Raw genomic sequence first — 11,342 nt, forward strand, 5'->3', positions numbered from 1 at the left:
TTGTATGAGTAGTTTATCATGCGAGAGACTAGCAAGATGCCCATGTGTTGCACGGAACAGGAAGATGCATTTCTATGAGTAGTTTATCTTGTGAGAGAAAAGGATGAACAAGGGAAGGCCTTATTTGCAAATGTGGAGAAGGGTGTGGGTATCGGGTGTGGGTATCTTTTTGCAAAATTGCGATAGTTTCCTTCCTATCCGTCAGATATAAATCCGATGGCAGGCACACCATCAACACCAACTCTGTTTTTTATAAGAGTAGACAAAAGGATGAACGAGGGAAGGCCTTATTTGCAAACATGGAGAGGGGTGTGGGTATCTTTTTGCAAAATTGCCATAGTTTCCTTCCTATCCGTCAAATATAAATCGGACAGCCTATATTGCAGGATGGCAGGCACACCATCATCACCAACTCCGTTTTAATATATATAATAACTAGCAAGATGCCTGTGCGTTGCACGGAACATTAAGATGCATTTGTATGAGTAGTTTATCTTCTAGGAGAAAAGGATGAACGAGGGAAGGCCTTATCTGCAAATGTGGAGAGGAGTGCGGGCCAATTGTCATAGTTTCCTTCCTATCCGTCAAATGCAGATCAGACGGCCTATATTGTAGGATGGTAGGCACACTATCATCACCAACTTTGCTTTTTGTAAGAGTAGAGATAATAATAACTAGCAAGAGGCCCATGCGTTGCATGCAACATCAAGATGCATTTATACGAGCTGTTAATCTCGTGGGAGACGAAGATGAACGAGGGAAGTCCTTATCTGCAAATGTGGAGAGGGGTGTGGGTATCTTTTTGCAAAATTGTCATAGTTTGCTTTCTATCCGTCAGATATAGATCGGACGGTCCAGGGCGGCGGCCAGGCGGAGGCGAGCGGCCGAGCAAGGGCCGAGCCGGGCAGCGGAGCAGACCAGGGCGGCCGGAGTCGCAGCGAGGAGGGCTGGGGCGGCCGGATCCACGGCGAGGACAGCCGGGGCGGCCGGAGTCGCAGCGAGGAGGGCCGGGGCGGCCGGATCCGAGGCGAGGACAGCCGGGGCGGCCGAATCCGCGGCGAGGAGAGCCGGACCTGGCAGTGGGTGGATCGGGGCAGAAGCTAGCACGGAGTTGCAGCGTGTGGGAGAGAGGGGAACCTAACATTTAATACCATGTTGGATAAACAGCAACTAGTATTCACTGAGGGCCAAAGGCTATTACATATACATGTGTGGTAAAGTGCAGTAAACCCCTGGGGATATACTGAAAAGGGACTATACACATCTAACACCTATCATCTGAATTATCTGCACATGGACCAGTTGGGGGAAACAAATAACAGCAGGGTTGCTCATTGCTAAGCAAGCAAACATACCCAAGCTTGGCGTAGCCCATGAAGTAGAAGAACCTGGAGACTACAAACTTACAACAGCGGGGGGAAAGACAGAATAATAGAATACCTAACCCTATCGAGCAAATAACCAAATCCTTAATGGACCAGCAACAAATAATCTTACTAGTTAAAGGTGCATCATGAAAATTCTTTCTTCCCATGTGTTTATGTGGTGCATGTTCAAGACCTTGAATGCACCGCTAGCAGCAGTGATAAAGCACCTTCTGGGTTGATTACTGCTTGTAAGTGGCGAGATTCTTTGCACTGGACCAAGTTTATGATTTGGAGTTGGAGTAGATCCATTGACTATTGAGTTACTCAGTGATAGACCTGAGCTTGCATAGGCTGGATACACCTTCAAAGGGAACCGATCGTGTAACACTGATCTCCAGTATGGGAAAAAACTTGTCTTTGTATATGTGGGATCCCATCCTCCGCCTACTTTCTTTCTCACAGCCTGTCACATATTTCATTAGAGATACATCATAAAAATAATAGAAACATCCATACTTCCAGCCAGCACCTCTCGCTTGAGATGTATTATGTTGATCAATACACAGTATTGGTGTTTCATAGATATGAATGATGTTACTGCAGTGTAGTAATTAAGTAACATGCTTAAGCAACATAAAAAGCTGTTCAACCAGCACAATGCATGGCACAAACTCGCAACTGAAGCATGCTTTTGTTACTGCCTCCAACAATCATATTACACTGCATCTTCTTCTATCAGAATCTTTCTCACAGGCACCAAATAAATTTCAGATGCAACAGATCATTCAAGAACACCAAGGTGTTGGAAATAACAATAATGTGCAAGCCCCCTTGGTGAAGTCCCAATGTTGATGTTACTTGGAACCTACACATTTCAGCTATTTTATTAAGCTAATTAAGACTATTTTTTATTGCGTTTACCCCTGTTCTTTGGTAAAAAAAATCCTGATGGGAAACACATTAGGATGGCAGAGATGAACCATAGTTGGAATGCCATGGCATTGCAATAGGTGATATATTTAGAGCCAACTCAAAGCTAGAATTTAGTTTCTATACATGTGTGTGAAAACACACTAGGTATTCTAGGCTAGAATTTAGATGTATTGTAGCTCATTTAATAAGGCAATAGAAGCTGCTTAAATTTGTCCAGGTTCAGTAGCCAAAGTCCATCAGAACACAAATGCTTGTACTCTATAAATACGGCTGAATTATCTACTACAATTTGCAGCACTAAAACCATCACTTTGTAGTCTAGTTAGTAACCCATTTGTGCTGCCACAAGGTGTAGGCAAAGCTGCTTGGTACTGGTGCACTAAAATCAGTATTAAGGTATAATGGGTTACCTGTGTTTGTTTGGTGTGCTGCCGTGCCATAAGGGAGAGGCTGTCATTACGAACAGTTGCGACATGAACTCAAGATTAGGGCAAGATGAGTACAGTCAGAAGTCAAGAAAACGCGGCTTAAAATGAAGATTCTATTATGTATCTGAAAGCGTTCATGGGATTTGTCAATTTGGGATTTTTTTACTTGTTTACATATATTCTTAAAAAGAGTTGATGTAAAATAAAATAAAAAGAACAAGGAAAGGGCAGATATTCTTATAGCTTTGTTTCTTTTTGCTGCCACAATATCATTACTCCTTACCGAACACCATCAGTCTATCCAAAACTAGATAAACCCCAGATTTGATTATCTTTACCTTTTCCTCTACAGCATCCACATTGGCCAATTCCATAACTGCCATGTTTGCATCTGTAAGCCCTATTATCCATTTTAAAAAGAAGAGGAGAGATTAAGACTCAGTTTGTTAAATGTAAAAAGAATCACTTGAGCCCGACACACCTTTGCATGACTCTGTGCTTGACTTTCTGCAGTCATAAGGCTGGCTTCAAGAAGTGGAAGACAAAATAAAATAGTCAGCAAAATAACCATTTATTCGCATAGAAAATTATTGTGTGAAGCAATACAAAGGGTAGTACAGGTTTACAGTGTCCATGGGATCTCCAGTAGGGCAAAATCCATACTCCTTGAGGATAGATGAAACATGTTGAAAGACCTCCACATGGGGCACCTACATGACATACAAGCTGTTGTATAAGGCAATATATCGCTAATATAGATCTACTGTATATACAATGTAGCCACTATAAAACCAATTGTAAGCAGCGAGATGATGGAAATAATTGTTTGGAGGAGAAAACTGCAATTGTGCAATATGAGTTGGATGGCAATAAGTGTGCAAAAAGAGTTATCACATTCAATTCACTAGGTTTTATAAACTACATAATATACATATTCAGATTCATCTAGATTAATGTATATTGTCTACCTTAAAGCAAAATCTGTTTGCTTCCACAACTTCTGTGTATTTAACTACCCGTTATGATTTAGACGCTTCAAAGGTAAGAGTCAAGAACTGCGTCGCACTTCTGTATATTTGACTGCATATCACTGTTATTCAAATTCCAACTATTTCAATTCACTTTAATTGTTTTGTTTTGGTTTCCCAAAGAGAAAGGTGTCAATTTCTTCAGGCTTTCTTCAGGCCATATGATCCAAATGAAGTCCAGACAAACTTAAAGAGGTTAGTCATGAATTACATACACCATAAGAATATGGAATTGTTTGTTGAACTACATTGAACTGTCCTCCGAGGTCACAGACAAGTTACTGTAATGAGCTCCATCCCTGTTTCTTGGAGGACCTGGAGTTTGTAGTCTAAATAAAGTACCTTAAGCATAAATTTTCAGTCTAACATGCATAAAAAAGGCTCGTGTCAACGCCCTTAATATAACCCCAGCTCCAGCACCTAGAATTTTTGGAGCTAGGAATCTCGAAACAGGCTTTCGCCCCGCTTTACATATAAAGCAATCATCGAAGTACAGCAGCCACCATAAGAATATGGAAATGCTCATTTTTGCCAATTTATCTGCCATGCGTCCAGAAGAGAGAAATGACACAAGCACATGTTCTGTATTCATCCACCATGCAACAGCATTAACCAAACACTTGATGTTGATATGGCTGCTAAAAACGATACAAGGCAGTGACAAAACCAGAAAATAGACATAAATGATGAACTCGTATAGCAATCTCCTTTGCAATATAATAATATCAGGCAATGTCTTAGAAGATAAAGCACAAAAGGTGTTCTTGCAGTTTGTTTGTCTGTTCGATGATGAAGATAAAAGGAAAGAAGTAGCCAGACATGGGATCTGATGTGGATGAGTATATGTATAACTAATAACAGGCTGGTTTGTTTCTAGTACTTTTGGCATAGAACATTTCATAAAAATAACTATTACAATGGCTTTACTCCCATCAATTATTTGCTCTTGTTTCATTATCTCTGCCATCACCTTTTCCAAGTGTTTAGAAATAAGAGGGATTTGAATCTCATTGCATTATATGACAGGCTAAATATTAGAGCAAGACAGCTATTCAAGCAACAAACCATTGTGAAGTGGATGGAAACTTTCTGAATCTAAGTAGCATCTTGGGTTTGAGATTTTTTTCAATTAACAAGAAAAATTTAGTGATAAAAACATTAGAGAACATGTTAAGTTGATATACAGCATCGATCAAGAGAAAATAAATACGCTTCTTGAAAAAATATTCACAAACTAAAGCATTCTCACACATAGTATCAGGAAACTACACTTTTTTTAGTATGAGCTGCAATGGATGATAGCTTCCCCTAAAGTGTTGTGCATTCTCGAGATATGTGTTGTGCATTCTGAAATGATAATCTTGTGATGTTTTAAATGTAATCGCAACACATATTATCAATCGAAGATATGTTGGCTATGCTATAGCCGCTCAATGCAACCATACTTTCTGTGAAACAACCGATGATCTTGAGGAAGTGTTAGATCTACTAAGTTCATTTCTGCATATATTTGTTAAAGAGAATGAACACTTGTTACAAAGTTGTCAAATATTACCTCTGTCCATGTTTATTAGGCCAGTGAGCAGCTTAGGCCCGTCTGTTCCTACTAGGCCACATAAGTAAGTCCACATTAAAGGCGCAGATATGCTGGCTCGATAATTGAGAGGAGAGAAATCCATAGCACATGAATATCAGGAGCATGCACATCCAGGAGCAACTCTTGCATTAACCGCTGCCGTTAATCACAGGGGGCAAAACGTCCATGGGCTTTAATCAGATGCGGAGCACCAGAAATTTCCAATGTGCCTTGGTCCTAGCATTTTGCCCCCAGCCCAGTAAACCCAAGCGGAGCAAGTATAACATTATAATTTTCAGTTGAGGTGAGAATTATCTTCTTGCTAAGACGGAGCAAGTATAACATTTTTATTTTCAGTTGAGGTGAGAATTATCTTCTTGCTAAGACTAGGACATTTATTTTTCTTTTAAACAACATAACTGACAATAGTAAAAATACAAATATTAAGTAAAAGGCATCTGAGGCACTGCAGCCGCAACATACAAAAATGCTTACCTCAGAATGTGCTTGAATGTATGCAGAAAGATTTTCACCGGCATAGGAAATTACATCAACAAGCAGCCATGCGCAATCCGTAAATGTCTTCCTTTCCTCCAGAAGCTCCGGTGCCATTCCATGTGAACCTTTCTCCCATCTCAAGGAATATGAAAGCCTCATTATACAGTTACTGATAAGGCCAAACCCATTTTTCTTACTACTGCCATTTATCTTGGAAGAACTGCCCCCACGGATCTGCTCTTGAGCAGCCAGTAGTAGAACAGCAGACTGGATAATTTTTCCATCCTCAATGTAATTCCAGAGCTCTTGAAGTAGATTATTTGTTTTCCCTGCAAGCAGTCTAGTTGTGTCCAAGAAGATCTTCTGTAAAACAACAAGGAACAAAAATCTAAGTCCATTTAGCATTCATATGCAAGCAAGTAATGTTGAACAATCTTTCTATATATCACCGTGTTTCCTCCTATCAAAGTAAACATGGATTAGGGACAATCTCCAAGGCAAATAAAATAAAATTAATTACTCGCAACAGTTTTTGTATATTTTATTGATGGCTTTTTACCCTTTACTATAAGAACGCACGAAAGACATGAAGTAAGACAAAAAGGATCAACAAACGAAAACTTTACTTTCTCTGACAAGTTGAGATGAAAGGATGCCTGGTATACTTAGTATCACTAATTTCATTATAACCTGACATGGGTTTATGGTATGACCACAGTTACTCTTTGGGTCATGCTGCAAAAGTAGTAATCGTATAGGGAGGGAAGTGAAACAGACCATTACCGAAAAAGGCTTTCGCCCCGCTTAATAAATAAAGCAACCACCAAGCACAAAGTATCAAGGTAACAACAAAAACACACCACACACCAACACAAAGCCACCACAGGTCAGGTCCAACACTCACACACACAAACACAAACAGCCCCAAGTTCCGCTGTGGGCACAGCACAACAAGCCTAACACAAACGCACGACGAAACACCCCTAGACGGCGGTGGCGGAGGCGTGGACACGACGATCTAATCTGGTTCTGGTGGTGGCGGGGGAAGTGGAGGCGCTAACTGGAGAGCCATCGCGCGAAGCCGGGTGATGATGGAGGTGATGGTGTCTCTCTCCCCGGGACGGCTAAGCGGCCGCCAAAGCTGCAAGTAACCAGACCATTTGAACAAAGCGTCACTAGCACGACGAAGAGGAATACGCTGAATCACAAGTTTATTCCTAACAGTCCACAGCGTCCAGGCTAGGACCCCAATGGTCAGCCACCTAATGTGGCACAACGTGGGTGGGATCACCTGGAGTTCGACAAAGAGAGCAGGGAAGTTGTTATGGTCCCAGCTTCCACCCACAATATCGCGGAAACAACTCCAAAGGAACTGCGCGGATACGCAGGTGAAGAAGATGTGGTTCGAGTCTTCTTCAGGCCCGCAGAGCGGGCAACGCCCATCCCCAGGGGCATTGCGCTTCAGAACCTCTACGCCTGAGGGGAGGCAGCCGCGAATGCATTGCCACAAGAAGATCCTAATTTTCAGGGGGAGGCGAATCTCCCAAATGGAGGAGAGCGCCTCATGTCCAAGCGAGGGGGCGATGGCCAGGTAGAGAGATTTGGTGGAGAATTGTCCAGAAGGCTCTAGGCGCCATCTGGCGCGGTCATCGTCAGTCGTGAGATCAGGCTCGTGGAGTGCAATACAGTCGAGCAACTCCTGCGAGTCCGCGTTCTCAGCCGGGCTAAAAGGTCTCCAGAACGCGAGTTGCCCTAAGTCAATAAGGGCGATCGCTACGGAGATCTGCGGGGCAACCGCGATGGAGAACAGGTCCGGAAGCGGGCCGCAAGGGGCGTGTCACCAGCCCATCTATCGAACCAGAACAGTGTGGCGGTGCCGGAACCAATCTCGATCGAGGTCCCGATCCGGAGGACCGGGAGGAGCTGAATGATGGACTGCCAGAACTGGGAACCCCCAGACCGCTGGCAGAAGGCGAGAGGCTGGCCGCGGAGGTATTTCTGCTGAATGATACGAAGCCACAGGTCACCATCTCCGTTGGCAATCCGCCAGAGCCACCGAGTCAGAAGGGCAATGTTCATGCGTTTGGAGGATATGATCCCGAGTCCGCCCTAGTCGCGAGGTTTAAAGATCTCAAACCACCTGACCATGTGGTACTTTTGCTTATTGCCCTCGCCGCCCAGAAGAAACGCCCCTGAACGGTGGCAATCTCATGGTGTAGAGTCTCGGGAAGGCTGTAGAAGCTCATGATGAATAATAGCAGGCTGGAGAGGGACGAGTTAAGGAGCACCGTGCGGGCCGCTTTCGAGAGCCACCGACCCTGCTAGGGCTCGATACGGTGCTGAAGCTTTTCCACCGTGGGGCGCAGCTCGGCCGTAACACCCCAAAATTTTTATTTGGTTTTATTAATTTTCTTTTTATAGGAAGGAGGTTATTTAAATTTTTTCTTTTAAAAACCTCTCCTTCTCAAAACCTTTAAGGCAAGAATTTTATGTTTCTTTCTCAACTTTTACTTTGGTCTTGAGGGCTTTTCATTTTGTGTTGACTCAACACAACTACTTTCTTTGGGAAAAGTTTTTGAAACCCTTTCTTTTAAAAATAACCCTATGGCTTATGGATTGATCTTTCCCCTTTCAAAAATTATCTCTTGCCATGACCTAAGTTGTAATCCCCCCCCCAAGAGCCATCTTCCCACCTTGTGTCAAGTCAAGTTTCAAATCCAGCAAGTTAAACCCCCCCCCCCCTTGAATTTATTTCCATTTATTTTAAATCAAAAATCTTTCCTGTCTTCTATTTTGGCCCTTAGAGATTTACAAAGGAACCACTAGTATTCCTTTGAGTTTGGATTCCAAACAAGTTTCCCTGGCTAGTCCTTCGAACCCTCAACCAAGATCCATGAAGATCCACTGGTCCAAATTTTCAAAATTTGCTTGCTCCAAGTTTGGACCATATTTGACATTTTTGGTGAAATTCATTTGTTTTCTTTTCCTAAAAATCTGAGAAAAATCAGGCAGCCTCTAGATGCATCAAGAGGTCACCTCACCAAGTCCCAGCTCCAGAAACTTTTTCCTCGTGACCAAAACATTTCGTCGAACAGCTGGCGTGCACAGTTACTGTCAAGTTCAGAGTTTCAGTGATCAGTTTCAGTCGTCAGTGTCGTTTTCTTCAGAACCTCACGTCGATCTCGCCAGTAACTACAGTGGCGCCTTGCTCCCTGTTCCCCCTTCTTATCCACCGCGCCGCACGGTCGCCTGGACGGTTGCGGGCGTCGGCGGTGAGCTGGCGGAGGTGCATCACCCCGTGAGCAGCGGCAGCAGCACTTGCTGCGGCTGCCAGAGAGGCGCAGCGAGGGACGGCGCCGTCCAGCACCGCCCACACCACCAGAAGCCTACGCGTGGCCATCTTCTTCCCTGAGAGGTGCAAAGCACGCTCTCTGCCGCCGGCGTGCCCGTGAGGCCGTTCCGTCGAGAGCTTGGAGTATCACCCAAGTCTTACCAAATTTAGCCCTTGAACGGAACCAATGGACCATCAAGATGATGCCCAATCACCTAAACCTCCAGCCCGACCACTGCCTCGCCGTAATCGCCCGCCGGAGTTATCCCGTTTTCGGCAACCGCCTCGGGCCGGCTATAAATAGCGACCCCGAGCTCGCCTTCGACCCAGCACCACCCCTACACCTCACCAGAGCCGCGCCCAGCCACTAGGAGGACCTCGAGGAGGCCTTCGTCCCCGACTCCGGCCGCCCCGATCCGCTTCGGGCTCCGGCACGATTCTCTCCGGTGAGGGCACCCCCGCCTCCCAAACCTTGCCAGTAGCCTCCTAGTGCTCCCACTCTTCTGACCCAAGCCTCAATTTGGTGTCTGCAGCCCTCCTCGGCGAAGATCCATCACCGCCCGAACCACCGTCCGCCGGAGTGGAGGCCGCCGTCGACGTGGTGCTCGCCGACGACCAACTCCACCACCCACATGTGCGGGAGAGCTCAGTGAGTCCGTAGGTACCCTCCTTTCCCCCTACCTCGCCGTGGATCGCCGCCGGCGACCACCGCGGCCCTCGGGCGCCGGTGCGCTCGGTTTCAAAATTTTAAACCTGACGGGTGGGACCCCCTCGTCAGCCTCTCCCCTTCTTATTCAAACCGTTTTCTGAAAACGCCTTCGGGCAAAATACGTGTTCCTTTGGGGTTGGCGTATTTCTAACCGAAACGTTTTCTGTTTTTATAAACTAACCCCTGGAAACTTTCTGTTTCATTACAGATTAGTCCCTGGACTAAAACCTTAATAACTTTTAAACAAAAGATGATTTTGAGTTGATTCTTTTTCTGTCATCTTTGTTTTTCTGTCTAGTTTTTTATAATATTTATTTGAAAAATATTTGGAACAACTTTTATGCACACTCGGTATTTACGTTAGTAAGCGATTTCTTTATACCGTAGATACCGGAGGAGGTGACGGAACCGCGAACTTCGCCGAGCTAGACTCCGACTACTCCGAACCAGGCAAGCATGTTTGAACCTTTGATATGATGAGTGTTTTGCATGTTGCTTGTATAGTTAGTGCATGGCATGTTTATATGAGCATCAGTGAGTGTTATATTGCATGCAAGGCAACTACCAGTATGATTCGAAACTTGATGTGATCTTTTGATGGGTGATAACACAATCATGTGGTGACATGAAAGGTGTTAAGATGGTATTGTTGAGGCAAGCCAGTCTTATGTCAATCGTTAAGCTCCCGTGTTAATGTGGATCAAGCCACGTTACCGTCCATTCCCTTTTGTGCTACCACATGATTTCTGCAAAGAATACGGTTTAGTAAGCTGCAAACCTCTTTCCTCGTACACACCAAAGAGAGGGGCCGGGATGAGGGTTCCATGGCCCTTGATTAAAGCCAGTCATCCGGTCAGGGGGCATGGGTGTTTTCGGTTGGGACCGAGAGGGGGGCACCCCTTAGAGCGCACGATATAAATTTGATCCCATGCTACGCGAGGTTGTAGCCTCCCCGCCTTAAGGTTTTTCTTGAATGTTGCCTAGGGTGATTCCTGGCAGTGGAATGTGGAATGGGTGTGTACTGGTTAGATGTGTTTCTCCTAAAATACCGTAAACGGAACTAGTCCCTTGTGACTACTGAAATCCGTTGGCTGTGGTTAAAAGTACAAACTCTGCAGAGTCAAAACCTTCCGAGTAATCGTGTCCATGGTCAAGGATCTTGGTCAACCCATACATATCAGTATCAGTCTCAATGTCCGTCTCAGCGTCAGTCTCTGTGTCAGTGAAAATCCCCGGTGAACAAAACGAGTGGTAAACCAGGTTGAATGTTATTCCTGTGGATGGACTAACCAGTTTATTATTACGTACATGTGTACTTCCTTGAGATGATTTAAATTCATGAGCTACTTGAATTCGAATAATGAAATATAAGCCCTTTATGTGATGTCGCTCAGACGTCCGACTGTGGCACTCTTGTTATTTACTTTTGATATAAGCCCTTTATGTGATGTCGCTCAGACGTCCGACTGTGG

General features: G+C 44.5%; 1 pseudogene; it reads right to left on the bottom strand.

Moving 5' to 3' along the window:
- Window positions 1-834: 834 nt before the first annotated feature.
- LOC123096570 (uncharacterized) overlaps window positions 835-11,342 on the bottom strand; it is a 26,044-nt pseudogene continuing 15,536 nt past the window's right edge.

This window comes from Triticum aestivum, chromosome 4D, assembly GCF_018294505.1.
Source record: "Triticum aestivum cultivar Chinese Spring chromosome 4D, IWGSC CS RefSeq v2.1, whole genome shotgun sequence".
In the NCBI taxonomy this organism is placed as follows: domain Eukaryota; kingdom Viridiplantae; phylum Streptophyta; class Magnoliopsida; order Poales; family Poaceae; genus Triticum; species Triticum aestivum.